The sequence below is a fragment of the Balaenoptera musculus genome, chromosome 3 (genome assembly GCF_009873245.2).
Source record: "Balaenoptera musculus isolate JJ_BM4_2016_0621 chromosome 3, mBalMus1.pri.v3, whole genome shotgun sequence".
NCBI classification, from domain to species: Eukaryota; Metazoa; Chordata; class Mammalia; order Artiodactyla; family Balaenopteridae; genus Balaenoptera; species Balaenoptera musculus.
The window spans coordinates 157,196,480-157,224,206 of NC_045787.1; the positions used below are offsets into that span (position 1 = coordinate 157,196,480).

At 38.3% G+C, this 27,727-nt stretch overlaps 1 pseudogene; it reads left to right on the plus strand.

Annotated features, from left to right (window-relative positions):
* The first annotated feature begins 78 nt into the window (after nucleotides 1-78).
* LOC118892730 lies at nucleotides 79-27,609 on the plus strand (annotated as a pseudogene).
* The last annotated feature ends 118 nt before the right edge of the window (nucleotides 27,610-27,727 follow it).

The window sequence follows — 27,727 nt, forward strand, 5'->3', positions numbered from 1 at the left end:
TCGCCGATATTTTACGTGGCGGCGCTGCTCCGATGACAGCGGAGGTGTGGACTGCGTGCTCAGTGCGGCTGGCTCTGGCAGTGGCCGCATCAGCTCCTGCTGCCCTTAAAGGCTCCAGGTGGTTATGCCGCATTCTGTGTCGCTGTGACCGGCACTTGCCGCGGCGGTCATGGGGTGGACAACCGGAAACTCCAGAAACCGAAAAATGGTGAGTGTGCGGGGTCTGGTGTTGGGAGAGGGGGGCGGTGGGACTGATGGAACCGGGCCTCCCCCGCGGCCAACTCCAGAGTCTGCGGACCCGAGTCAGCCGGTGGCGCGCCACACAGCCTAGGGGCTGAGTCGACAGCCGGGACCCCCGGGTGTCCTGTCCTGTCCCTGCGAACCCGAGTCTCCCCACACGGCGCGGTGGCCATAGGGAGGGACTCGGGGCAATCGTGACTCGGTCTCTGGGGTACACGTGTGGGAGCCGCTGTGGTCTGGGGGTGTCCGGTTCCCCCTTTCTCTCCAGGGGAATCATTTTACTCTCACTTTTTTAAATGTTTGAGGAGCAGGATCTCAAGTCCACAACCCTGTCCCCCCAGCCTAGCTCTTCCTAGGGCTGGCAATAAATCCCTAAATTTACAGATGTTTCCCCGCATTCCCAAATCCCGTCATCCTGTCTGCAGTTCATAGTATCACTATTAACTGTTTTTCTCCGTGGTAAGTTTCAAACGGATGCAGTATTTTAATTGTTTAATCATTTATCAACAGAGCCATGGATGGCTCTTTTAAAGATTTATTGTTATGGCTATTTTACTTGAGAGGAAAGCAGAGAACCACCACCTGGAATATGTTATATGGAATGCTTGTGCCTCTCCTCTCAAAATCTTTCTTAGTCACGGACATCCTATGGGAAGACCTTTGGGTGGAGGATCCTCTTGAGAAACTTTCCTGGGTGATCTTTTTTCAGCACTGCCTCCATTCCTGAGTTTCTCTCTTTGAAAAGATTTATTCACTTATTTGAGACTCAGTTTTTCAATAAGTGTACATTTTATTTAAATTTACAATATTTAAATATACAATTTTTAAATTTATTTAAATTTACAGTAAGTGTAAATTTTATTTAAATTTAGACCTGGGGAGACAGTATAAAGTTTTTCCAAAGAGGCAAGAAAGGTGAATTTCAGAAAAAAATTTTATTATTACATTCTGTGTATTAAAATTTTTGTTTCCTTTTTTTTTTTTTTTCCCCCCCACCCTGAGCGCATGTAGTAATATTCTGAGGTCTTTTGGGTGATTTCCAATGGCATATCAGGACTTAGACTTGCAAAATCTAGAAGTGTTCCAATACGATTGTTTACAAATCAGTTTCTTTTTTTGGAATTAATTCATTGACATCTTCATTTTCCGATAGGACTAGATGTTTTGGGATTTTCCTGTTGAACAAATAAAATTGCCTTACAGTCTTCTCTCTTCCTTTACACATAAACACTGGGTTGAGTGATTTTTCTGGATTATTGAAACACTGGGTTTATGTCATTTAAATTATCATTGGTGATCCAAAGTATTGTGACTGGAGCAGAGGCCTGAGGCCAGTGACTCCAAACTAAAGTTTCCATCTGGAGCCAGCAGTGGGGGGTTTTCTTTGGCCTAGATGTTTTATGTTTGAGTTCTGCATCCATGATATAGGTGCACTCGGAGTGTATTTTGTGTATTAAAAAAGTCTGTGGTCAGGAGTTCTGTCTCCTGGACAAAAAGTTTATGAATTTGGGAGTTTAAGTCGGATCTTAAACTGAATCTGCCTGAGAGTTTCCTCACTTGTGAGAATGTGAGGAGAGTTCTCTCCAGTGACTGCTCAGGTGTCCCTACCCTCCTTCACCAGGGACTGACCCACCTTAGGGGTTATATCTCAACCTGGGTATCTAGACCCCAAGCTTGGGAATGTGTTTAACTTTCTGAATGAGGGTTTTCATTCTTAACTGTGGGCAAGCAGGCTTCTTATCTGAGCTGATTTGAATATTTGTGTTTCTTTTCTTTAGATGCCTTTATCTATTGGATATTTCAGTCCCTTTAACTCTAGTTTCCCTTAGCAGTTTACAATTTTATTTCCTTGGTGAGTGTATACGATTTTTGATTTCTTAGGCTTTGAAAAATATAAGTTGATTGAAAAATACTTGTGTAAGGCAAGAGAATCCTGGAACCAAACAGAATTTCTGCTCCTTTTAGGCAACAGAATCTTAAGCTGTGAGATGGGTATGTTTAGATTCTCAGGCACACTTTTCATTTTTAGATCAGTTTTTGTATGTGCTTGTCCCTAGAGAACTTTGATATTTAAAAGGCTGTACAATTCTTAAGGCAAGTGAATTTCTACTTGTATTGATGAGTGAAAAAAACTATTGAATTTCTGTTTTAATTGATATGATAAAAACTATTCAAACTTAGGAAAATCTTTGAAAATCCTAGTAGGTTTCTTCATGGATTAAATGCAAACCCCTAATGCATTATAATATGCTACTCATTCCTGACCATATCCTGAGTGTGAAATATAGTGGAGGGACAAACTATGATGTCGTTTGTCCTTTTAGTTAGACATTTGAAGTTTTTCACTTTCTACAGTTTGCAGTTTTATACCCAATAGTGTTTAAAGAATTAAATTTAGAATGATTTCCTATGTAGAAAAATTAAAATAAATTTAAAGTAGCAAAAGTTAATTACAAACAGACTACTAGGTAGGAAAGTATGGTGTATATAAATTTCTCTCAATTTTAAATAATGCTTGTAAAGGATTTAAAAAATTGTAAGGTATGAAACAGTGAGATTTCCGTTTTTTTAGAACATTTTAGGCTTACAGAAAAATTGATCAGAAAGTACAGAGTGTTTCCACTTGACCCCTCTGCATCCACACAGTTTGTACTATTTTTTTACATCTCATATTATTATGGTATATTTGTTACAATTGATGGATCAATATCAATGCTATAAAGTCCACTGTTTATATTAGCCTTGACTCTTTGTGTTATACAATGTAGGGATTTTGGCAAATGTATAATGACGTGTGTCCATCATTTCTGTATCATATAGAATAGTTTAACTTTGCTAAGGATACCCTGTGCTTCACCTGTCCATTCATCCCTCCCTCAAACCCCCAAATCCTTCCCAAGCAAAGATCTTTTTACTGGCTCATAGTTTTATCTCTTCCAGAATGTCCTGTACTTGGAATCATACAGTATGTAGCCTCGTCAGAGTGTCTTCTTTCACTTAGCGATATGCTTCTAAGTTTCCTGTTTCGTTCAGGCAAATTATGCTCAGAGACTGAGACTGTCTTTGCCAGTAATTTATTTAACACAGGTTCACTGCGGGAATTATAATTTATATTTCACAAGCCAATAGCAAATAGGATAATGTCTCTTAATAAGCCCGTAAAGACATAACATACCTCAAACCAATGATAGTTTAATCACACTGTTGTTCCAGCCAAAGGGAAGATGAAAGAAATAAAGTCCAAATTTAGTTGAGTTGCACCTTTATATGAATTGGTTCTTGATAGCGTCAGTCCTTCCAACTAAAAGCTGGGTATCAGATGCCCGCTTAGATCCCTCCCTGCTGGGCAAAGGCACTAGTGTTGGCAGGCAAGGTAGGCTGCTTGGTCCAGGGGCCATTTCATGGCTTGCACCACTGCCTATGAGGAGTAGGCTCGCCAAGGCAGAAACAAATATGTCTCTTCTCTTCCTGAGACTGCTGCTTGGTTTAACGCCACTGCTATCCAAGAGTAACCTGGCCACAGCAGGAGCAAGTGTCTCATAATCTTCTGAGAGTTTTTTAGATTAGCAAAGAGTAGCCTTACCCAGACTGAACACTCAAATTAAGTCGTCACAAATTCTTGGTGTTTAAAGTTTAAATGTCCGTCATATAATTGTCACTCCTCCACATGTTCATAATGATAAGCACAATTTTGATGGCGTCATCCTGACATGGCCTCCCAAAGTAAACAAAGTCAGTCTTGGACCAAAATATCTTTACTTGACCTATAAACAAGTAGATCAAAACAACTTCACTTAAGCCGTAAATGCATAAATCTGAAATTATAACAAACCAGTACACATCAGTTTCCTCCTTGTCTGTTCATGGCTTGATAGCTCATTTCTTTTTATCACTGAACAATATTTCATCATATGGATATACCACTGGTTGTTTATTCATTCTACTATTGAAGGATATCTTGCTTAACTCTGTCTTGACAATTATGCATAAAACACCTATAAACACTGATTTGCATATTTCTGTGTGAAGACAAGTTTTCAACTCATTTGGGTAAATATAAGTATACAAGGAGTATAATCTAGGAGCTAGATCCTATGATAAGGGTATGTTTAGTTTTGTGAAAAAACCGCCTGTCTTCCAAAGTAGGCATACCATTTTCCATTCCCATCAGCAATGAGTAAGGATTCCTGTAGCTTTACATCTTCATCAATATTTGGTATTCTGAGTGTTTTGTATTTTACCTGTTGTAATAAGCGTTTAGTGGTATCTGTTTGTTTTATTTGCAATTTTCTAATGACATTTGATGTTGAGCTTCTTTTCATATGCTTATTTAACATCTGTATATCTTTATTTTATTTTATTTTATTTATTTATTTGTTTATTTATTTTTGGCTGTGTTGGGTCTTCGTTACTGTACGAGGGTTTTCTCTAGTTGCGGCGAGCGGGGGCCACTCTTCATTGCGGTGCGCGGGCCTCTCACTGTCGCGGCCTCTCTCGTTGTGGAGCACAGGCTCCAGACGCGCAGGCTCAGTAGTTGTGGCTCACGGGCCTAGTTGCTCCGCGGCATGTGGGATCTTCCCAGACCAGGGCTCGAACCCGTGTCCCCTGCATTGGCAGGCAGATTCTCAACCACTGTGCCACCAGGGAAGCCCTGTATATCTTCTTTATTGATGTGTGTGCAAATCTTTTGCCCATTTTTTTCCTCATGTTTGGGACTTTATTTTTTTTCCCCAGGGATTCTTGCTTTATTTTCAATTTTGCCCCCTTTTTTTTTTTTTGGCTGTGCCACACAGCATGTGGGACCTTAGTTCCCCAAACAGGGATCAAACCCGTGCCCCCTGCATTGGAAGCGTGGAGTCTTAACCACTGGACCACCAGGGAAGTGTCCCGAATTTTGCCCAGTTTTAAACTGGATTGTTTGTCATCTTACTGTTGCATTTTAAGAGTTCTTTAGATATGTTGGATACCAGTCCTTTGTCAGATAAGTGTTCTGCAGAGATTTTTTTCCCAATCTGTGACTGTTTTTATATTCTCTTACCACTGTCTTTTGTAGCACAGGGGATTTTAATGAAGTGAAGCTTATTGTTTTCTTTCTTGGATCTTGCTTTTGGTGTTGTATCTTAAAATTCATCAGTTAACACAAGATCACCTTGATTTTCTTCTATGTTATCTTCTAGAAGTTTTTTACTTTTGCATTTTACATTTAGAGCTATGGTCTATTTTAAGTTTTGTGTAAGGTCTGTGTCTAGGTTTACTTATTTGTTTTTGCATGTGGATATCCACTATTTCCAGCACTGTTTGTTGAAAAGACTTTCCTTTTCCCATTGAATTGCCTTTTAGTCCTCTATTGAAGATCAGTTGGCTATATTTCTCTGGGTCTATAAGAAAGCAGTTGACTTCTGTATTCTCAGTCTTGCTATACTCTCATTAATTCCTGGAGTGATCTCTAGTGTTATGGTTTCTTTCAGATATTTTACATAGAAAATCATGTCATACACAACAAAGACAGTTTTATTTCTTTCTTCCCAATCTGTATACATTTTATTTCCTTTTCTTGCCTTATTGCATTAGCTAGGTCTTCCAGTACAGTGTTGAATAGGAGTGGTGAGAGGAGACTTCCTTACCTAGTTTCTTATCTTTCAAAAAAAAAGCATCTAGTTTCTCACTATTGTGATGTTGCCTGCAAGTTTCATGAAGATGTTCTATCTCAAGAGCCTGAACTCCCCTCTGTTCCTAGTGTGTTATCATAAGTGGATGTTAGATTCTGTCAAATGCTTTTCCATTTTACTTACACTCCTTTCATTCCTGATATTACTAACTTCTGTCTACCCTCTTTTCTCAGTTAGCTTGACTAGACCTTTATCAATTTTACTGATTATTTCAAAGCACACCAGCTTTTGGTTTTGTTGATAGTCTGTATTCCTGCAATTTTTATGTCTTCCCTAATTATTTCTTTTTTTGGTCATTTTACTTATTTTTATTGAGATATAATTGATATATTACTTTCAAGTGTACAACATAACGATTTAATATTTGTATACATTGTGAAGTATTACCACAATAAGTCTAGTTAACTAGACTAACATCATCACACATAGTTACAGTTTTTTTTTCTTGTGATGAAAAGTTTTGAAATTTCCTCTCAGCAACTTTCCAATATGCAATAAAGTATTATTAATTATAGTCACAATGCTGCACATTATATCCCCTGACTTATTTTATAACTGAAAGTTTGTAACTTTTGATCTGCCTTCACCTATTTCACCCACCCCTCAACACCCCCCTCCCCCCCACACACACCTTCACGTCCCACCTCTGGCAGCCACCAATCTATTCTCCATATCTGTGAACTTGGGTTTTTTGGTTTTTTGGTTTGTTTGTTTTGCTGCGTGGCTTGCAGGATCTTAGTTCCCTGAACAGGGATTGAACCCAGGCCCACGGCCATGAAAGCACCACATCCCAATCATTGGACTGCCAGGGAATTCTCAGGGTTTTCTTTCTTTGTTTCAGATTCCATATATAGGTGAGATCATATGGTATTTTTCTTTCTGACTATTTCACTTAGCATAATACCCTTAAGGTCCATCCATGTCACAAATGGCAAGATTTCCTTTTTTATGACTGACTAATATTCCATTATATATATATGTGTGTGTGTGTATGTGTGTGTGTACACATTTTTAAAATCCATTCATCCATCATTGGGCACTTAGGTTGTTTCCATGTCTTGGCTATTGTAAATAGTGTTGCAGAGAACATGGGGGTGCAAATATTGGGTTGACCAAAAAGTTTGTTTGGATTTTTTAATTTTTTGAGGAACCTCCACACTGGTTTCCATAGTGGCTTCATCAATTTACATTCCCACCAACAATGCACAAGAGTTGCCTTCTCTGCACTTCCTCACCAACACTTGTTAGTTTTTGTCTTTTTGATAATAGTCATTCTAACAGGTGTGAGGTGATATCTCATTGTGGTAGTAATGTTGAGCACATTTCATGTACCTACTGGCCATCTGTATGACTTTGGATGAGTATCAGTTCAGATCTTCTGTTCATTTTTTTAAATCAGATTGTTTTTGTGCTGTTGAGTTGTATGAGTTCTTTATATATTTTGGATAGTAATTCCTTATCAGATATGATTGCAAGTATTTTCTCCCACTCAGTAGTTTGCCTTTTCATTTTGTTGATGGTTTCCATTGCTGTGCAGAAGCTTTTTAGTTTGATGTAGTCCCACTTGTTCACTTTTGCTTTTCTTGCTTTTGTTTTTGGTGTCAAAACCAAAAAAATCATCTCCAAGACTGATGTCAAAGAGGTTGCTGCCTGTGTTTTCTTCTAGGATTCTTATGGTATCAAGGCTTATGTCAAGTCTTATGCCATTTTAAAAAATTTTTTTATTGGAGTATAGTTGATTTACAATGTTGTGTTAGTTTCAGGTGTACAGCAAAGTAAATCAGTTATACACATATCCACTCTTTTTTAGATTCTTTTCCCATATACGTCATTTCAGAGTATTGAGTAGAGTTCCCTGTGCTATACATACAGTAGGTCCTTACTATCTTTTTTTTTGAATAAATTTATTTATTTATTTTTGGCTGTGTTGGGTCTTCGTTGCTGCATGCGGGCTTTCTCTAGTTGCAACGAGCGGGGGCTACTCTTCGTTGTGGTGCACGGGCTTCTCATTGCGGTGGCTTCTCTTATTGTGGAGCATGGGCTCTAGGTGTGCAGGCTTCAGTAGTTGTGGCACGTGGGCTCAGTAGTTGTGGCTCATGGGCTCTACAGCGCAGGCTCAGTAGTTGTGGTGCACGGGCTTAGTTGCTCTGTGGCATGTGCAATCTTCCCGGACCAGGGATGGAACCTGTGTCCCCTGTATTGGCAGGCAGATTCTTAACCACTGCACCACCAGGGAAGTCCTCTATTTTTTATATATTAGTGTGTGTATGTCTATCCCAATCTTCCAATTTAGTTAATCCATTTTGAGTTGATTTTTGTGTATGGTGTAAGATAGTGGTCCAGTTTCATTCTTTTGCATGTAACTATCCAGTTTTCCCAAACCGTTTATTGAAGAAACTGTCCTTTCCCCATTGTATATTCTGGGTTCCTTTGCCAAAAATTAATTGACTATATAAGCATGGGGTTTTTCCTTAGACTTTTTATTCTGTTCCACTAATCTATATATGTCTGTTTTATGCCAATACCATACTGTTTTGATTACTTTAGCTCTGTAATATAGTTTGAAATCAGGAAGCATTATGTTACCAGATTTGTTCTTTCTCAAGATTACTTTGGCTATTCAGGGTCTTTGTGGTTCCATACAAGTTTTAGTATTGTTTGTTCTATTTTGTGGAAAATGCCATTGAAATTTTGATAGGGATTGCACTGAATTGTTCATTGCCTTGGGTAGTATGGACATTTTTGCAATCCATGAGGGCAAAATATCTTTCCATTTATTTGTATCTTCAATTTCTTTCATCAACACCTTATAAATTTCAGTATACAAGTTTTTCACATCCTTGGTTAAATTTATTCTCAGGTATTTTATTCTTTTTAATGCAGTTGTAAATAGGATTGTTTTCTCTTTTTTTTTGTCATTGAAGTAGAGAATTTTTTGGTATTTTTTTTAACAAAAGATAAAATTTAAGTTTAGACTGATGTTTCCACAGGACTACAGGATTTTAGTCTGTCTAGTAAATGTGTATCTCTTTTCTCTCAGACTGAAATTCCTGGTTTTCAAGAGTTTGATCTAATTAGAATATGATCTGATTTGCTAATTACTAGTTTGCTTTTTTTTAAATTGAAGTATACTTGATTTACAATGTTGTGTTAGTTTCAGGTATACAGCAAAAGTGATTCAGTTATATATAATCCTTTTTCAGATTATTTTCCATCATAGGTTATTACAAGATATTGAATATAGCTCCTTGTGCTAAATAATAGGTCCTTATTTATATCTATTTTATATATAGTAGTGTGTAACTGTTAATACCAAACTTCTAATTAGTATAGTTTTCTTAATTTCTCTTTTTGATAATTCATTGTTAGTGTATAGAGATAGATTTTTGTATATTGTTATTGTATCCTGCAGCTTAACTGAATTTGCTTATTGGTTCCAACAGATATGATGGAGTCTTTAGGGCTTTCTCTATATAATGTCATGTCATCTGCAAATAGTGATGGTTTTACTTCTTTCTTTCCAATTTGGATGCCTTTTGTTTCTTTTTCTTGCCGAATTGTTGTAGCTTATCATCCAGTACTATGTAGTGGGCATCTTTGTCTTGTTCCTGATCTTAGAAGAAAAGCTTTCAGCTTTTCTGTATATTAATTTTGTATCCTGCAACTGTACCAAATTCATTAATGAGCCCTAGTAGTTTTTTGGTGATGTCGCTAGGATTTTCTATGCATAGAAATTTTACTTCTTCCTTTCCAATTTGGATTCTCTCTCTCTCTCTCTCTCTGATTGCTGTGGCTAGGACTTCCAATACTATGTTGAATAAAAGTGGCAAGAGTGGGCATCCTTGCCTTGTTCCTGATCTTAGAGGGAATACTTTCAGCTTTTCACTGATGAGTATGATGTTAACTGTGGGCTTGTAATATATGGTCTTTATTATGTTGAGGTACATTCCCTCTATACCCACTTTATTGAGAATTTTTATCATAAATGGATGTTGGATTTTGTCAAATGCTTTTCCTGCATCATTCGAGATGACCATGTGATTATTTTCCTTCATTTTGTTAATGTGGTGTATCACATTGATTGATACGCAGCTGTTGAACCATCCTTGCATCCTTGGAATAAATCCCACATGAACATGGTGTGTGATCCCTTTAATTTTTTGTTGAACTTTGTATAATAATAGTTTCTTCAGGATCTTTATATCTACATTCTTCCTGGCCTGTAATTTTCTTGTGGAGTCCTTGTCTGGTTTTGGTATGAGCAGAATGTTGGCCTTGTAAAATGAGTTTCAAAGTGTTCTGTCCTATTTTTTGGAAGAGTTTGCAAAGGATTAATATTAGTTTTCTCTAAATGTTTGTTAGAATTCACCAGTGAAGCCAGCTGGCCCTAGACTTTTCTTTGATGGGAGGTTTTAGATTACTGATTGAATCACCTTACTAGTAATTGGTCTGTTCAGATTTTCTATTTTTTCATGATTCAGTCTTGGGAGGTTGTATGTTTCTAGGAATTTCTTATAGGTTGTCCAATTTTGGGGGCGTGTAATTGTTCATAGAAGTCTCTTCTGATCCTTTGTATTTCTGTGGTACCTGTTGTAACATTTCTCATTCCTGATTTTTTAATTTAATTAATTAATTAATTTTTTAATTTATGGCTATGTTGGGTCTTATTTTCTATGCGAGGGCTTTCTCTACTTGCGGCAAGTGGGGGCCACTCTTCATCGTAGTGTGCGGGCCTCTCACTATCGCGGCCTCTCTTGTTGCGGAGCACAGGCTCCAGACGTGCAGGCTCAGCAATTGTGGCTCACGGGCCTAGTCGCTCCGCGGCATGTGGGATCTTCCTGGACCAGGGCTCGAACCCGTGTCCCCTGCATTGGCAGGCAGATTTTCAACCACTGTGCCACCAGGGAAGCCCTTCATTCCTGATTTTATTTATTTGGATCTTCTCTTTTTTGTCTTCGTGAGTCTAGCTAAAGGTTTTCCAGTTTATCTTTTATTTTTTTAACATCTTTATTGAAGTATAATTGCTTTACAATGTTATGTTAGTTTCTTCTGTATAACAAAGTGAATCAGCTATATGTATACATATATTCCTGTATCCCCTCCCTCTTGCATCTCCCTCCCACCCTCCCTATCCCACCCCTCTAGGTGGACACAAAGCATGGAGCTGATCTCCCTGTGCTATGTGGTTGCTTCCCACTAGCTATCTGTTTTACATTTCGTAGTGTATATATGTCATTACCACTCTCTCACTTCATCCCAGCTTACCCTTCCCCCTCCCCGTGTCCTCAAGTCCATTCTCTACGTCTGCTTTTTTATTCCTGTCCTGCCCCTAGGTTCATCAGAACCTTTTTTTTCTTAGATTCCATACATGTGTGTTAGCATACGGTATTTGTTTTTCTCTTTCTGACTTACTTCACTCTGTATGACAAACTCTAGGTTCATACACCTTGTGACAAATAACTCAATTTCATTTCTTTTTATGGCTGAGTAATATTCCATTGTATATATGTGCCACATCTTTTTTTTCCCATTCATCTGTCGATGGACATTTAGGTTGCTTCCATGTCCTGGCTATTGTAAATAGTGCTGCAGTAAACATTGTGGTACATGACTCTTTTTGAATTATGGTTTTCTCAGGGTATATGCCCAGTAGTGGGATTGCTGGGTCGTATGGTAGCTCTATTTTTAGTTTTTTAAGGATCTTCCATACTGTTCTCCATAGTGGCTGTATCAATTTACACTGCCACCAACAGTGCAAGAGTGTTCCCTTTTCTCCACACCCTCTTCAGCATTTATTGTTTGTAGATTTTTTGATGATGGCTATTCTGAACGGTGTGAGGTGACACCTCATTGTAGTTTTGATGTGCATTTGTCTAACGATTAGTGATGTTGAGCATCCTTTCATGTGTTTGTTGGCAATCTGTATATCTTCTTTGGAGAAATGTCTATTTAGGTCTTCTGCCCATTTTTGGATTGGGTTGTTTGTTTTTTTGATATTGAGCTGCATGAGCTGCTTGTATATTTTGGAAGTAAATCCTTTCTCCGTTACTTTGTTTGAAAATATTTTCTCCCATTCTGAGGGTTGTCTTTTCGTCTTGTTTATGGTTTCCTTTGCTGTGCAAAGGTTTTTAAGTTTCATTAGGTCCCATTTGTTTAATTTTGTTTTTATTTCCATTTCTAGGAGGTGGGTCAAAAAGGATCTTGCTGTGATTTACGTCATAGAGTGTTCTGCCTATGTTTTCCTCTAAGAGTTTTATAGTGTTTGGCCTTACATTTAGGTCTTTAATCCATTTTGAGTTTATTTTTGTGTATCATGTTAGGGAGTGTTCTAATTTCATACTTTTACAGGTAGCTGTCCAGTTTTCCTAGCTCCACTTATTGAAGAGGGCTGTCTTTTCTCCATGGTATATTCTTGCCTCCTTTATCAAAGACAGGGTGACCATAGGTGCGTGGGTTTATCTTTGGACTTTCTATCCTGTTCCATTGATCTATATTTCTGTTTTTGTGCCAGTACCATATTGTCTTGATTACTGTAGCTTTGTAGTATAGTCTGAAGTCAGGGAGCCTGATTCCTTAGCTCCGTTTTTCTTTCTCATGATTGCTTTGCCTCTTCAGGATCTTTTTGTGTTTCCATAGTAATTGTAAAAATTTTTGTTCTAGTTCTGTGAAAAATGCCACTGGTAGTTTGATAGGGATTGATTGCATTGAATCTGTAGGTTTCTTTGGGTAGTATAGTCATTTTCAAAATGTTGATTCTTCAAATCCAAGAACATGGTATATATATATCTCCATCTGTTTGTATCATCTTTAATTTATTTCCTCAGTGTCTTACACTTTTCTGCATACAGGTCTTTTCTCTCCTTAGATAGGTTTATTCCTAGGTATTTTACTCTTTTTGTTGCAGTGGTAAATGGGAGTGTTTCCTTAATTTCTCTTTCACATTTTTCATCGTTAGTATATAGGAATGCCAGAGATTTCTGTGTATTGATTTTGCATCCTGCTACTTTACCAAATTCACTGATTAGCTCTAGTAGTTTTCTGGAAGCATCTTTAGGATTCTCTATGTATAGTATCATGTCATCTGCAAGCAGGGAGGGAGTTTTACTTCTTTTCCGATTTGGATTCTTTTTATTTCTTCTTCTTCTCTTATTGCTGTGGCTAAAACTTCCAAATCTATGTTGAATAATAGTGGTGAGAGTGGGCAACCTTGTCTTGTTCCTGATCTTAGAGGAAATGGATTCAGTTTTTCACCGTTGAGAACGATGTTCGCTGTGGGTTTGTCATATATGGCCTTTATTATGTTGCGGTAAGTTCCCTCAATGCCTACTTTCTGGAGAGATTTTATCATAAATGAATTTTGTTGAAAGCTTTTTCTGCATCTGTTGAGATTATCATATGGTTTTTATCCTTCAGTTTGTTAATATGGTGTATCACATTGATTGATTTGCGTATACTCAAGAATCCTTGCATTCCTGGGATAAACCCCACTTGATCATGGTGTATGATCCTTTTAAAGTGCTTTTGGATTCTGTTTGCTGGTATTTTGTTGAGGATTTTTGCTTCTATGGTCATCAGTGATATTGGCCTGTAGTTTTCTTTTTTTGTGACATCTTTGTCTGGTTTTGGTATCGGGGTCCTCCCCTCTGCTATGTTTTGGAAGAGTTGGAGAAGGATAGCTGTTAGCTCTTCTCTAAATATTGGATAGAATTCCTCTGTGAAGCCATCTGGTCCTGGGCTTTTGTTTGTTGGAAGATTTTTAGTCACAATTTCAATTTCAGTGCTTGTGAGTGGCCTGTTTATATTTTCTCTTTCTTCCTGGTTCAGTCTTGGAAGGTTGTGCTTTTCTAAGAATTTGTCCATTTCTTCCAGGTTGTCCATTTTATTCACATATAGTTGCTTGCAGTAGTCTCTCATGATCCTTTGTATTTCTACAGTGTCAGTTGTTACTTTTCCTTTTTCATTTCTAACTCTGTTAATTTGAGTTTTCTCCCTTTTTTTCTTGATGAGTCTGGCTAATGGTTTATCAATTTTGTTTATTTTCTCAAAGAACCAGCTTTTAGTTTTATTGATCTTTGCTATCGTTTCCTTATTTATTTTCATTTATTTCTGATCTGATCTTTATGATTTCTTTCCTTCTGCTAACTTTGGGTTTTTTTTTTCTTCTTTCTCTAATTGCTTTAGGTGTAAGATTAGGTTGTTTTATTTGAGGTAGGATTGTATTGCTTGTTTCTTGTTTCTTGAGGTAGGATTGTATTGCTATAAACTTCCCTCTTAGAATTGCTTTTTCTGCATCCCATAGGTTTTGGGTCGTCGTGTTTTCATTGTCATTTGTTTCTAGGTATTTTTTGATTTCCTCTTTGACTTCTTCAGAGATCTCTTGGTTATGAAGTAGTGTATTGTTTAGCCTCCATGTGTTTGTATTTTTTACAGATTTTTTCCTGTAATTGATATCTAGTCTCATAGCATTGTGGTCGGAAAAGACACTTGATACGATTTCAGTTTCCTATATTTACCAAGGCTTGATTTGTGATCCAAGATATGATCTATCCTGGAGAATGTTCCTTGAGCACTTGAGAAGAAAGTGTATTCTGTTGTTTTTGGATGGAATGTCCTATAAATATCAATTAAGTCCATCTTGTTTAATGTATCATTTGAAGCTTGTGTTTCCTTATGTATTTTCATTTTGGATGATCTGTCCATTGATGAAAGTGGGGCGTTAAAGTCCCCTACTATGATTGTGTTACTGTCGATTTCCCCTTTTATGGTTGTTAGCATTTGCCGTATGTATGTATTGAGGTGCTCCTATGTTGGGTGTGTAAATATTTACAATTGTTATATCTTCTTCTTGGATTGATCCCTTGATCATTATGTAGTGTCCTTCTTTTTCTCTTGTAATAGTCTTTATTTTAAAGTCTTTTTTGTCTGATATGAGAATTGCTACTCCAGCTTTCTTTTGATTTCCCTTTGCATGGAATATCTTTTTCCATCCCCTCACTTTCTGTCTGTATGTGTCCCTAGGTCTGAATTGGGTCTCTTGTAGACAGCATATAAACGGGTCTTGTTTTCGTATCCATTCAGCCAGTCTGTGTCTTTTGGTTGGAACATTCAATCCATTTACATTTAAGGTAATTATCAATATGTATGTTCCTATTACCATTTTCTTAACTGTTTTGGGTTTGTTTTTTAGGTCTTTTCCTTCTCTTGTGTTTCCTGCCTAGAGAAGTTCCTTTAACATTTGTTGTAAACCTGGTTTGGTGGTGCTGAATTCTCTTAGCTTTTGGTTATCTGTAAAGGTTTTAACTTCTCTGTCTAATCTGAATGAGATCCTTGCTGGGTAGAGTAATCTTGGTTGTAGGTTTTTCCCTTTCATCACTTTAAATATGTCCTGCCACTCCTTTCTGGCTTGCAGAGTTTCTGCTGAAATATAAGCTGTTAAGCTTATGGGGATTCCCTTGTATGTTATTTGTTGTTTTTCCGTTGCTGCTTTTAATATTTTTTCTTTGTATTTAATTTTTGATCGTTTGATTAATATGTGTCTTGGCATGTTTCTCCTTGGATTTATCCTGTATGGGACTCTCTCTGCTTCCTGGACTTGATTGACTATTTTCTTTCCCATGTTAGGGAAGTTTTCAACTATAATCTCTTTAAATATTTTCTCAAACCCTTTTTCTCTTCTTCTGGGACCCCTATAATTCGAATGTTGGTACATTTAATGTTGTCCCAGAGGTCTCTGAGACTGTCCTCAATTCTTTTCATTCTTTCCTCTTTATTCTGCTCTGCAGCAGTTATTTCCACTATTTTATCTTCCAGGTCATTTATCCTTTCTTCTGCCTCATTTATTCTGCTATTGATTATTTCTAGAGAATTTTAAATTTCATTTATTGTGTTGTTCATCGTTGTTTGTTTGCTCTTTAGTCCTTCTAGGTCCTTGTTAAACATTTCTTGTATTTTCTTCTTTCTGTTTCCAAGGTTTTTGGATCATCTTTTCTATCATTACTTTGAATTCTTTTTCAGGTAGGCTGCCTGTTTCCTCTTCATTTGTTTGGTCTGGTGTGTTTTTACCTTGCTCCTTCATATGCTGCATATTTCTCTGTCTTCTCATTTTGTTTAACTTACTGTGTTTAGTGTCTCTTTTTTGCAGGCTACAGGTTCGAGTTCCCATTGTTTTTGGTGTCTGCCCCCAGTGGTTAAGGTTGGTTCAGGGGCTTGTGTAGGCTTCCTGGTAAAGAAGACTGGTGCCTGTGTTCTGGTGGGTGGGGCTGTATCTTGTCTTTCTGGTGGGCAGGGCCGTGTTCAGTGGTGTGTTTTGGGGTGTCTGTGAACTTAGTATGATTTTAGGCAGTCTCTCTGCTAATGGGTTGGGTTGTGTTCCTGTCTTGCTAGTTGTTTGGCATGGGGTGTCCAGCACTGGAGCTTGCTGGCCGTTGAGTGGAGCTGTGTCTTAGGGTTGAGACAGAGATCTCTGGGAGAGCTCTCACCGATTGATATTACATGGGGCCGGGAGGTCTCTGGTGGTCCAGTGTACTGAACTCGGCTCTCCCACCTCAGAGGCTCAGGCCTGGCACCAGGCTGGAGCACCAAGACGCTGTCAGCCACCTGGCCAGGTATGTGGGGAGTTTCTTGCCCTCTGGGAAGTCTGAGGTCTTCTGCCAGCGTTTAGTAGGTGTTCTATAGGAGCTGTTCCACATGTAGATGTATTTTTGGTGTATTTGTGCAGAGGAAGGTGATCTCCACATCTTAATCCTCCGCCATCTCTACTGGATATCTGTCTTATATTTTAAAAGGTCTTAGTTTCATTGATTTTTTTTTTACTCTCTTTTTAGTCTTTTTCATTTATTTCCACTATGATCTTTGTTATTTCCTTCATTTTATTAACTTTGGCATTTGTTTTTTCTTCTTTTTCTAATTCCTTGAGGTGTAAAGTTAGGTTTTTTTGAGATCTTTTTTGTTTCTTGATTTATCAGTGTCACTATGAACTTCCCTCGTGGAAATGCTTTTGCTGCATCCTGTAAGTTTCAGTATGTTGCACAATAGTCCCCCTTTATCTGCAGTTTTGCTTTTTACAGTTTCAGTTACCTGCAGTCAACTGTGCTCTGAAAATATTAAATGGAAAATTACAGAAATAAACATTTTTAAAATACTTTAAATATTTTTTTAAATAAAGTTTTGAATTGTGCATTGTCCTGAGGAGTGTGATAAAACTTTGTGCCATCCTGCTCCATCTTGCCTGGGATATGAATCATCCCTTTGTTCGTTGTATCCACACTGTGTGTGCATGTGTATGTATAGGAAAAAACATTATATTTGTGGGGTTAAGTACTATTCATGGTTTCAGGCATCCACTCAGTGTCTTGGAATGTATCCCTCACAGATAATGGAGTTCTACTATATTTCCAGTTCATTTGTCTCACGGTACTTTTTAAAATTTCTCTTTTGATTTCTTTAACGTATTGGTTGTTCAGTATAATGTTTAATCTCCACATGTGAATTTTCCAGTTTTCTTCTCATAATTGATTTCTAGTTGTATTGCATTGTGGTCGGGAAATATGCTTAATATGACTTTAATCTTAAATGTATTAAGACTTGTTTTGTGGCCTAGCATATGCTCTCTCCTGGAGAATGTTCCATGTGCCCTTGAGAAGACTGTGTATTTTGTTGCTTTTGGCCGGAATGACTGGCCTAATATGTCACTGAAGGCCAATGTTTCTTTATTGATTTTCTGTCTGAATGATGTATCCACTGATGAAATTGGGGTATTAAAGTCCCTTTCTGTTATTGTATGGCTTTCTACTTCTCCCTTTAGATCTGTTAAATTTTGTTTTTTATATTCAGATGTTTCTATTTTGAGTGCATAAATGTCTACAAATGTTATATCCTTTTTGGATTTACTCCTTTATCATTATATAATGACCTTTTTTGTCCCTTATAACAGTCTTTGTCTTAAGTCTATTTTGACTGTTACAAGTATAGGTACCCCAGCTTTCTTCTGGTTTCCATTTGCAAGGAATATATTTTTTCCATTCTTTCAGTCTTTGTGTGCACTTTTATCTCAGGTGAGGTTTTTGTAGCCAGTATATAGGTGAGTCTTTTTTTCTTTAATCCATTCAGCCACTCTTGTGTTTTGATGGGAGAATTTATTATTTCTTTTACATTTAAAGTAATTATCAATAGATATGTCCTTATTGCTATTTTGTTCACTGTCTTCTGGCTGTTTTGTAATTCCTATTTTCCTGTCTTCTTCACTTGCTTAGATTCCTGTCTTTTTTGGTATGCTTAGATTCCTTTACCTTTATGTTTTGTGTATCTACCACAGGCATACCTCAGAGATATTGCAGGTTCAGTCCACTGCAATAAAGCAATTATCACAATGAAGCAATTATCACATGAATTTTGGTTTCCTAGTGTATATAAATCTATGTTTACCCTATATTAAGGTCTATTAAGTGTATAATAGCATTATGTATAAAAAGTGTACATACCTTACTTTTAAAATACTTTAGAGCTAAAAAATACCAACCATCATCTGAGCCTTCAGTGAGTCATTGTAGTAACATCAAAGATCATTGATCACAGATCACCATAGCAAATAGTATAATAATTTAATAATTTGAAAGAAGAAAGGGGAATCAAGATGACAGGGTAAGGGGATGTGGAACTCACCTACCCCTACAAACACATCAAAAATACTTCTACAGTTCTCACAGAAAATTAACTGGAACCTGGCAGAAGAACGTTTTTTTTTTTTTTGGCCCACGCCGCACAGCTTGCAGGATCTTAGTTCCCCAACCAGGAATCAAACCCACGCCCCCTACAGTGGAAGTGCAGAGTCTTAACCACTGGACCACCAGGGAGGTCCCCAGAACTTCTGTACAACCAAAGCTGCAAGAAAGATCTCCATGTAACTGGGTAGGACAGAAAAAAAGACATCAGGTTGGGATCTGTGATCCTGGGAGGGATCTGAAAGGAAGAGAAGGTCCACACGGGCAGCCCCTCACCTTGGGGAGCAAGCAGGTGGAGCCACAATCTGTGCGTCCCAGTCCTGGCATCCTGCAGAGAGGAGACTAGCCCCCTTGGCTGTTTGGAGAACCACTGGGACAGTCAGAAGGTCTGGAGAATCCAAGACACTACTCGCAAGGAGTGTGCACATGCTGACTTGTCAACAATCAGGGCAGAGAGAGCCTGGCACTGGCAGCTGCTGCCTCGCCACTCCCCAGTCTGAATTGGGCGAATACCCCGGCCCTGCACACTCCACGCCACAGCCTGGTGGGAGATCTGGGCCAACTGGGCCCTGGGAAAAGACTCGGTCTGGACACAAAGACGAAGGGTCTTGAGTGTGATCTTGGTGGGGCAGCTGGAAGCAACCATTGTCCTAGTGCACACAGGGCGGCACCCCAGGAATCCCGGGCAGACAGGCCCTGGGAGAGGACTCAGTCTAGCTGTGCAGAGACAACCCGGAGAGCCCGGGGTGTGATCCAGTAGGGCAGCAGCAGACATTGTCATGCGTACAGGAACATGCAGCAGCTCATCTCTCGTTGCCCATAACTGGCGATTCCCTATGCATCGGGCAAATGAGAACACCCACATCAAAGTGGGTGGAAGCTGAGGCACAGTCTTACCATAACCACCCCCCCTCCACATGGCACTCCACCTTCAGGAAGGGACTCAAAACTCCAGGCTTCTCCTTGAGGAGCAAAGGGTTTAGATCCCACACTTGGCACCCCAGCTTTTACGAGTCACACATGAAGACAAGCCCCCCAAACATCTAGCCTTTCAGGGGTCAGGGGCACAACTGCACAGCATGTGGGATCTTAGTTCCCTGATCAGGGATGGAACCCGTGCCACGCCCCCTGCAGTGGAAGGGCAGAATCCACTGGACCACCAGGGAAGTCCAAAAACATCTAGCTTTGAAAACCAGTGGGGCTTGTGTCCATGAGACCAACAAGGCTATAGTGAACTGAGAACAGTTCTTAAAGGGTCTTTTCTAATGTTTCACCTGTTTATATCTTTTTCAGACATAGCTTATTTTATTGCAATTCACTTTATTGCACTTTACAGATAATGCATTTTTTGCAAGTTGAAGGTTGGTTGTAACCCTGTGTGAAGCAAATCTCTTGGCACCTTTTTTTCAATAGCATTTGCTCACTTTGTGTGTCTGTCACATTTTGGTAATTCTCACAATATTTCAAATTTTTGTTACATTTGTTATGGTGGTCTGTGATCAGTAATCTTTGATGTTACTGCCACCACTTGCTGAAGGCTCTGATGATGGTTAGCATTTTTTAGCAATAAAGTATTTTTTTTAACATCTTTATTGGAGTATAATTGCTTCACAATGGTGTGTTAGTTTCTGCTTTATAACAAAGTGAATCAGTTATACATACACATATGTTCCCGTATCTCCTCCCTCCTGCATCTCCCTCCCTCCCACCCTCCCTATCCCAGCAATAAAGTATTTTTAAATTAAGGTATGTACATTGTATTTTTATACATAACGCTAGTGCACACTTAACAGAGTACAGAATAGTATAAATAGAACTTTTACATGCACTGGCAAACCAAAAAATTCATGTGATTTGCTTTATTGTGGTAGTCTGGAACTGAACCCTCATTGTCTCCAAGGTATGCCTGTACCTTCTAATGAATTTCTTTTACTGTTTCTTGTAAAACCAGGTGTATTGATGTCAGAGTCCCTCAACTTTTCTCAGAAAGTATTTCTCTGTCACTTTTTTTTCCTGAGATGCAGCAGTCCTAGAGATTTTTTTTTTATTACAAAGGCTTATCGGCTTTTTACATTTTTTTATTGAAGTTTAGTTGATTTATAGTGTGTGTTCATTTCAGGTATACAGCAAAGTTATTCAGTTATTATATATATATTCAGTTATTTTATTTATATATATATAATTATTTTCCAGATTCTTTTCCCATATAGGTTATTATAAAACATTCTCCCTCACTTTTTTTTAAAGTATTTATTTATTTACTTATGGCTGTGTTGGGTCTTCGTTTCTGTGCGAGGGCTTTCTCTAGTTGTGGCAAGCGGGGGCCACTCTTCATCGCAGTGCGCGGGCCTCTCACTGTCGCGGCCTCTCTTGTTGCGGAGCACAGGCTCCAGACGCGCAGGCTCAGTAATTGTGGCTCATGGGCCCAGCTGCTCTGCGGCACGTGGGATCTTCCCAGACCAGGGCTCGAACCCGTGTCCCCTGCATTGGCAGGCAGATTCTCACCCACTGCGCCACCAGGGAAGCCCCTCCCTCACTTTTGAAGAATAATTTTGCTTGACACAGAGTTGTAGGATGGTGTTTTTTACCTTGTGCACTTTAAATATTTCATTCCATTCTCTTCTTGCTTGCATAGTTGGGGTTTTTTTGTTGTTGTTGTTTTGTTTGTTTTTGGTATGTGAATGTTTACAGCAGCTTTATTCATAATCACCAAAACCTGGAAACAACTCAAATGTCATCTGGTGAATGAATAAATTATAGTGCATCTGTACAATGCAATCCTACTCAGCAATAAAAAGTAATGAACTATTAATATATGCAACAACATGGATAAATCTTATATATATATTTATTGCTAAGTGAAAGAACCCAGATTCCAAAGGATAAATACAGTGTGATTCCAGTTATATGATATTTCTTGCTTGCATAGTTTTTGAAAAGAGGTCTGATTTAATTCTTATCCTTAAGTAAAACTAAGGTTTGTTTTTTCTCTCTGGCTTCTTTCAGAATGTTCCCTTTGTCTTTGATTTTTCTCCAGTTGAAAATGATGTGCTTGGCAGTGCAGTTTTTGGTGTTCTTTTTTTGTTTTTCATGTTTTGTGTTTTTCTTAGCTTCCTGGATCTGCAGTTTGCTGTCTATCACTAATGTTAGGAAAGTCTCAGTGATGATTACTTCACTTATTTTTTTGTTCCTTTCTGCTTTTCTATCAGGTATTCTCATTGTGTGTATTTTACACCTGCTGTCATTGTTCCAAAGTTCTTAGATGTTGTGTTCTTTTTTGTCTTTGCATTAGGCCCTGGTGGAATAGTCTCTTTTGAGGATAGGCCTTGTTAAGAATAGCTGTTTCAAAATAGCTTCTTTCTGTCTTTCCAATTTTGGAAACAGTGGTTTGCTCTGTGTCTTCAGTTCTTTGTTTTTTTTCTTGTGAGGTTAGGAATGATGGTTTCTAAGTTCATTATACAATGAACAAGAAAAGAGAAGTCTCTGTCTCCAGTTTTTTATGTTTGACTGCTGACAGCTTTGAAGCCTCATCCCTCCTTCCTCCTCTTGTGACCCACATGTATCCATGATGATAGGAAAGCCTTAGTTATCCTTCCTTTGGCAGTGACAAGAGATTCAATTCATGCCTGCTCCTGCCCTTGTATGTGAACTCTCTCTTCAGTCCACCCACAACATCAACTAAAAAAATAAGTCCATGTACTTTTCCTTACACTCTCAAGCCATTTCATGCCTTCTTGAGAGGCCTGCCTTACTCCCCAGAGACCTCAATTATGGAAGTAATAAACCCTTTTGTACACTATTGGCAGTGTGTGGTGTCATCAACTTACATATTCCTATACTCGGGGCTGGGCTGTTATGCTTCTGTGCACCATATGGGAGCTCAGAAATGAGAGATGTTGGGAGGATTGCCTCTGGAGTGGCTGGCCAGGAAACTTCCACCTGAAATTAGAGAATGGAGGTTTTACATTCTTTGGAGGAAAGTGCTGTGAATCCTTTATGTGTTATATAATCATGGGCAGATTCACCATCAGACCTTTGTGGAGTGTAGTGAATTCCTGTGCAATATGCAGCTCTTCACCTGTTCCTCAAGGTTATTTAGCAAGGGCTTTGACCAAAAAGAAATCTTTTAGCACTTTATCATTTCATTATGTGTGCCTGTGTGTGCTAAAAACTGGTGAGAAGCAGCCCTGAGGCTCATTGTGTATAGGGTTTTGTGGAGGTCTAAGTAATTTTGTCTTTTTAGCATGTCATATCATGTGAAGTTGTCTGAGCCTTAAGTTCTGAATATTCCTAGCTCCATGAATGGGACAGAGAGAGAATGGAGAAGATGAGTCTGCAATAAATTTTACACAAGCTAAAAGTACTACTTCTTTACAAGAATATTTTAATGTAGCCAGTTGCACCTGGCTATTTCTAATCACCTGGAGTAATTCTCAGGCCAGTATGGCAAACTGATCCTTGTCACAAGTTGGATTTCCACAGGCCTCCTGGACTCTCATGTTTGGTGATGGGAATAGAAGAAAAAGCTTCCAGTTCTTCACTGTGTTTTATTCCTTAAAAACTCCTGCAGATTTGACCTCATACATCAATGGAGTGTACTGAGTTAAATGGTGTGTAATAACAAAGGAGATGAGTTTTTTTTCACAAGAGATTGATTTGTTTAAAATGATATTTGATTCATTTGTGTAGCATTTCTCTCATTTCTCCAAGGTGCTCTAGACCCTGACATCAGAGAGCAATAACATTTAAAGTGATCACAGTGAAAATGAATAAATAATTTGCATGTGTTCATTATGCTGTTAAATTCATGAAGAAGTAAGTAAGGACATAGGGTCAGTTTCTGATGACCAAGACATAAAATAAATGTTTGAAGGTGACAGAATCATATGTAATCTTCCTGTAAATTGAGTATAAATCCCCAGTTCTGTCAGACTCGCACATCTTACTGGAAACATATTTGGGATGTTTTAGGACCCAGTGACCTTCGAGGATGTGGCTGTGAACTTCACCCAGGAGGAGTGGGCTTTACTGAATCCTTCGCAGAAGAAACTTTACAGAGATGTGATGCAGGAAACCTTGAGGAACCTGGCCTCAGTAGGTAAGCATGACAACATTCCTTCACTTCGTCAGTTAGGGAACAAGTATTTCTTGCCCATCAACACTGTTCCAAGATGTGGAATATGGAAAAGGAATACAGTAGTCCCCCCCTTATCTGCAGGGGATACTTCCAAGACCATCAGTGGATGCCTGAAACTGCAGATAGTACTGAATCCTATACATACATACCTATGATAATAAGTTTATTTAGAAATTTGGTGCACAGTAAGAGAGTTGATAACAATAACTAAGAATAGAACACGTATAATAGACATGAACTTAACATGCCTAAGTGTTTAAGTGTCCATAACTTTTGCAGTTTGAGATCAGACAGCAAAACTAAGATCAATTTCTTTTTCCTTCTTCACAATTTCACGATAGAAGATTCGTTTTTCCTATAGATCTTAGCAACATCAGTGTATGATTTTTTCTTCCCTTAAATTAAGAACTTTCATCTTTTCACTTGAAGCACTTTATAACTTTTCTTTGGCATATCCTAATTACCAACATCACTATTCTTGCACTTTGGGGCCATCATTAATTACAATAAGGATTACTTGAACACAAGCACTGCAATACCACCACAGTGATCTGAAAACTGAGATGGCTGCTAAGTGACTGATGGGCAGGTAGCATATGCAGCATGGATACACTGAACAAAGGGATGATTCACATCCTGGACAGGACAGAGCGGGACGTTGCAAGATTTCATCATACTACTTGGAAGGGTGCACAGTTTAAATTAATATTTTCAGACTGCAATTGACTGTAGGTAACTGACACCACAGAAAGCAAAACTGTGGGTAGGGGGGACTGCTGTACATTGGTAAATAAACTAAGCATGGTCACAGCTCATCGTGGACCTAGAATCTAATATTTTTCTATAATTTCCAATAATTTGCATTATTTTTCTGGGTCTGCATTTTAGGAAAAAAATGGGACAATCATAACATTGAAGATTGGTACAAAACCCAAGGGAGAAAACTAAGGTGAGTCACACACACAATAGATAGCAGTGTGCCACATGAGAATCCTGGTATGTCATAAACTTTTAAAATAAGCAAAAAAAACAACCCAGCTTAAAGTTATCCTTAAATTTTTTTCACCAAAAACATTTACTTAAACCTGACATAGATGTCCAGTGTTTTTGGAAACAATATTAAGAAACCCAATATATTAATATTATGTTTTCATAATAGCGTATGTCAAGTCCTCTTACAGAGCTTTCAGTATAAATCCACCCTCAAAAAATGCAGAAGAGGCAAAAAACCTTCCCTTTTGCTATAAAATATAAAAATGTAATTCTAATACCCTACTAATAAATGTGAAATTGTTAAAGAAATCATTAATAATTTCTCATTTTTTACAGAAGTCCATAGGGTAGAAAAAGCTCGTGTGAGAGCAAAAGAAGTAATCAAGATGAGAAACTGTCAGCCAGATTCCAAATCTTAATCTGAACCAGAAAACTCTTCCTGGAGTAAACCATGTGAATGTAATGTGTGTGGGAAAGTCTTCTTCATGGGTCATTCATTCCTTATAGGCACATCAGATCTCACAGTGGACACAAACCATATGAGTATCATGAATATGAGGAGAAGCCATATAAATGCAAGGAATGTGGGAAAGCCTTCAGTTACTGCAAATCTGTTCACAGACATGAAAGGACTCACACTGGAGAGAAACCCTATGAATGTAAGGAATGTGGGAAAGCCTTCACATGGCTCACAACCTTTCGAAGACACATGATAACACACACTGGAGAAGGACCCTATAAATGTAAAGAATGTGGGAAAGCCTTTAGTTGTTCCTCTTCATTTCGAGCACATGAAAGAACTCACACTGGAGAGAAACCGTTCGTATGTAAACAGTGTGGTAAATCCCTCAGGTCTCCTCTAGGTTTGCGAATACATGAAAGAAGTCACACTGGAGAAAAACCCTATGAATGTAAGCAGTGTGGTAAAGCTCTCAGTTGTCCCAGTTCCTTTCGAAGACATGAAAGGATTCACACTGCAGAGAAACAATATGAATGTAAACAATGTGAGAAAACCTTCAGTTCTCCTCTAGGTTTGCGAATACATGAAAGAATTCACACTGGAGAGAAACCCTATGAATGTAAGGAATGTGGTAAAGCCTTCATTTCTCTTTCAAGCGTTCGTACACACATGATAACACACACTGGAGATGGACCTTATAAATGTAAGGAATGTGGGAAAGCCTTCATTTGTCCCAGTTCATTTCGATCACATGAAAGGACTCACACTGGAGAGAAGCCATATGAATGTAAACAGTGTGGTAAGACTTTCAGTTGGCCCAGTTCCTTTCGAATACATGAAAGAACTCACACTGGAGAGAAACCCTATGAATGTACAGAATGTGGGAAAACCTTCATTTATCGCACAACCTTTCAAGGACATGTGAGAAAGCACACTGGAGAGAAACCCTATAAATGTAAAGAATGTGGGAAAGCCTTCATTTCTCCCTCAAGTGTTCGAACACACATGATAATGCACACTGGAGATGGACCTTATAAGTGTAAGGAATGTGGGAAAGCGTTCAATTTTCCCAGTTCATTTCGAATACATCAAAGAACTCACACAGGAGAGAAACCCTACGAATGTAAACAATGTGGCAGAGCCTTCAGTTGTTACACATCCTTTCGAACACATGAAAAAACTCACACTGGAGAGAAACCTTATGAATGTACAGAATGTGGGAAAGCCTTCATTTATCGCACTACCTTTCGAGGGCACGTGAGAATACACACTGGTGAGAAGCCCTACAAATGTAGAGAATGTGGGAAAGCCTTCAGTCGACCCAATTCCTTTCGAAGGCATGAAAGATCTCATACTTAATAGAAACCTCTTGAATGTAAGCAATGTGGGGAAAACATCAGTCGGCCTTCATTCTTACATGTGAAAACTCCCACTGGAAAGAAACCCTATATGTGTAAGAAATCTGAGAAAGCCTGATACAAATTAATCCATGTATAATGTTCCAGAAAAAAATAACATGAAAATAATTCTTAGAGTTATATTGTTTTTATCAGTGCCTCATTCTTAAAGGGGATCTCTCGACTGGTTATTTACTACTTACGTTCAGAAATGAACACTGAAGTGGAAGAATTCTGTAACTACTCTGTAAGCAGTACTACATAACGATTAACAGATATTGTTTTGCCCTTAAATCAATTAACATTTTTTTCTTTTCATTTTGAAGCCTGTTTGATCCATGGTTGAATTGACATGTATTTCTAATATGCAGGTTGGTTTAATTTTTATGCTTTGATTGTTTTGTGTGGGAATATTGATAAATGACATTTTGGTATTTGTTGGGATTTTCGTACTGGCCTCCTGTAGTGCCAGGTATTGGATATTCCTTACCCATATATAGTCCATCCTCCTTATGAGAAAATCTACTCTTGTTTTGGCCAGAAGAGCCTTATTTCATTTTCCTTGCTAGTAAAAGATGGCATAAATTTGTAAATATCATAGTGTATATAGTCTCATGTGAATTATTTCTATGTTTTGCCCTTTGCTCTTTGTCATTCCTTCTGGCTAGGATTTGAATAATAAAGAGTTTGCATTAACACATCATTGACCAGGGGATTTTTGCAGAAACTAACACCTGTGGCCGGTGATTTGTTATGTAAATGAATATTGAAACACCCACGTTTGAGTAAATATCAACAACTTTTTTTGCACTTAATGTATTTATTTGAAACTTCGTACCTGTCTTAAAGCATTCTAATATTTCTTTAGAGTGTGATAGGCAGTATAGCAAGCACCTCTGTGCAGGGGAACAAAACATCTATTACAAACATAGTGTGTTTCACTGCGCTTTCCCCTGGAAGAGCAGACTTTCTGGCAGCATTTTTTTTTTTTGGTCCTATGGGTATCATTTTCTCTAAAATATGTTCTTTTATTTTACCTGATAGTCAACAAGGTGGATCTTTGCGGGGTACTCTTTTAAAAAACGCCACAAGAAGGACCAGGTGCGGGACTA